This window comes from Onychomys torridus, chromosome 1 (assembly GCF_903995425.1).
Source record: "Onychomys torridus chromosome 1, mOncTor1.1, whole genome shotgun sequence".
Classification (NCBI taxonomy): domain Eukaryota; kingdom Metazoa; phylum Chordata; class Mammalia; order Rodentia; family Cricetidae; genus Onychomys; species Onychomys torridus.
This window is the reverse complement of record NC_050443.1, coordinates 36,905,861-36,908,975: the sequence shown is the minus strand read 5'-3', so window position 1 is coordinate 36,908,975 and position 3,115 is coordinate 36,905,861. Positions and strand designations below refer to the sequence as shown.

The 3,115-nt window shown below is 37.1% G+C and overlaps 1 pseudogene; it reads left to right on the top strand.

The window, feature by feature from the left end:
* Window positions 1–2,374: 2,374 nt before the first annotated feature.
* Window positions 2,375–2,723, top strand: LOC118576772 (annotated as a pseudogene).
* Window positions 2,724–3,115: the final 392 nt, after the last annotated feature.

Sequence of the window (3,115 nt, the reverse complement as noted above, 5' to 3'; positions counted from 1 at the left end):
CCAAGTTGCTATAATATCTTCCAAAGTAATTTAATTATCTGTGAATCACTTCTAGTCTTTCCTCCCTACCCACTGGTTGAAATGACAATCTTATCATATGCTTAGAAAAAGTCACAGTCACATATACAGTTCTGTGGGTCATGTTTTCCAGCCTTTATTTCAGTCTGTGATTGGAACTTGATGTCTGCAGATGCCCAGGCAAGGAAGAGGTTCTGGAACTAAGGAAAGGAGGAGCAATGCCCTATGTAACTCATGATTTTATTCATAGGCATTGACAAGCTTACTTGGAGAGTCCAGCTTTTGTGTATACATAGAACAGCAAAGTGCAAACTTGAAGAGTCAAGAAGTTGTGTACTTTACAGTATCACCACTGAGAGTGAGTGCCCCAAAGAATGGTAAGAGAACATTTCAGTAGTAGTCAAGAAAGATTGTATGGAGTAGATGGGATTTAATAATGTTCTAAAAAACAAACAAAACTAATAAAAATGGAGAGTGGGACACATTTCAAATTTGAGAACAGTGAGCAGAGCTGTGAAAGCTTGAATGTAGAGCTCATAGTAGCTTTGCTGTAGGAAGTCAAGAGAAATGTTTATTGACTTTGGCAAGTGTGGAGGTCATTAGATGAGTTTTGTAGACTACATTTGTATGTGTAGTGGAAAATGTTAAATGTGTGTCTTCATGAAAAGCAGACTCACAGAAAGTTTCCTTCTCCCTAGTTTTCTATCCCAGCTACCTTAATTTAGAGAACCAGAAGAAATAAGTACTGAGCTAAGCCTCCTTATAATAAATCAACCTGGGCTATGTTGGCAAAGCCCTGACTTTTTTGTAGAGCCCAGATTCATAGCCTCCAACTCCTAGGGCATTCTGAAAAATAGATACAAGTCATCTTACCACTGTGGAACAAAAAATGACTTTTTCCCTTGATGCTAGCTTGAGTGCTTTAGCTCTTTTAGCTGTCCTTTCTGCTACTCACAGAGAGATTTTTTTATAGTCAGTAAAACATAATTCAAACAAGAACCCAAGTTAGTTGCAGAAAGGATTAGTCTGCATTGTCTCAAATATATTTTTTATCAAAATGAAAGAAAAACTTTATAACTGTTTTTGAGGACAAAAACTAACTGCATTGTCTCAAATATATTTTTATCAAAAATGAAAGGAAAACTTCATAACTGTCTTTGAGGACAAAAACTAACAGATCTGTGTCAACCGTATGATATTTACCATAAAATTCTGTCAGGTCTTCAGCTACTTCACATGAACTTCAAATTAATCAGAATCATCAAGCTACCACTTCTTTCAGTTCCTAGTTGAAAGGTCCTGTCTTCTCAAAAGGAGGACTGGTATAGACAGACCTTCTTTTGGACTGCCAGTTCCCAAATAATGACACAGAGACTTCTTATTAATTATGAAAGCTTAGCCTTAGCCTATTCTTGTCCCAGCTAACTCTTTCATAACTTAAATGAACTCATTTATATTAATCTTCATTCTTCTATATGGCTTGTTACCTCTCCTCCATAATGTACATCTGACTTCTTTTGTGTCTTGCTGGTGAATCCACTTCTCTTTATCTTAGAGTTCCTATCTCTGCCTGGAAATTCCTGCCTAATATGTCTTTTCTAGCTATTGGACACTCAGCTCTTTATTAAACCAATCAGGTACCTCAGGCAGGCAAAGTGAAACAGCAACACATTTTCACACAGTGTGATAAAATATCTGGAAACAGACTGGTAAGAGAAGATGAAAGTACTATGAAACAGCCATTTCAAAATGTTTACTCTTCAGCTGAAAATGTGCATTTTATACTTCCATTATTTTTGAGATGGTTGCTTTTGTAAAATAGGGACACATGAAAATAAAATGTCTAATATATCAAATTCCTTCTTATAGTAATAACAACTAAATTTTAATCATACTTACTGTGCCAAATATTTAGCTACATTTTTGTGGTTTGGATTGTTTAATTAATGTATAATATATTTGCTAAATATATTTTCTTATGAATTTGCTAAATGAATATAGTTTCACCATTTGATGTTAAACAGGGTTCTTAAAATACTACTACTGTATATATGCTGTTATAACAGAACCTATAGAAAAAAATGTTCTCTATAAATGTAATCTATGAAAAGTAATTGAGCCTACCTATTAAAGATTTTAGTTTCTCATAAGAAGGTGTTGTATTTCATAAACAAATTTAAGTACGGACACCACTTTCTTTTTTAAGTAATTAAATCTTATTGAAAATAGAGTATTCCCCCTAGATCCCAAACAATGTGAAGAAGCAATAAGAATGACCCCCAGACAGGCCAATCTATCCACTGCTGCATTCCCAAATCAGTACCTATGTCCCCTACCACAGCTTCCTACTGCAACCATGTCCAAAAGAAAGGCTTGATGGGATGCTAAAGGAGATAAGGGCAAGGTGAAGGATGAGCCACAGAGAAGATCTGCAAGGTTGTCTGCTAAACCTGATCCTCCAAAACCAAAGCCCAAGCCTAAAAAGGCCCTTGCAAAGAAGGGAGAGAAGGTCCCCAAGGGGAAGAAAGGAAGGCTGATGTTGGTAAGAATGTGAACAATCCTGCAGAAAATGGAGATGCCAAAACAGACCAGGCACAGAATCCTGAAGTTGCTAGAGATGCCAAGTGAAATGTGTGCATTTTTGATAACTGTGTACTTCTGGTGACTGTACAGTTTGAAATACTATTTTTTAATCAATTTTTATAAAAATGCAGAATTATTTTACTTCTTTTATTTTAAGCTGTGTTGTTAGTATATATAACACTTCATTGTTTTGTGCAAATGAAGCCCAAACCATCCCTTGCCTTCAGACCTAGTGGCATTCCAGAGCAATCGACTGAGGACAACAGGACTTTTTGCATAACCAGGTGCGGTAAGGACTGGAGGGGAACTCCAGAGGGGCAGAGTCATGTGGCCAGGAGAGGAGGGACAAGGCAGCTTTTCTATAGAGGATAGACAGAGACTCAGGGCCAGAGACAAGAGAGAAAGGTAGAGATTCAGTAGGTGGTCAGGCAGATCTCCTCAGAGCCAGGAGTAAGGAGCAAGGAATGAAAGATGCAGGAGGGAGGAACAGAGGACAAAGATGAGGTCAAAAGCA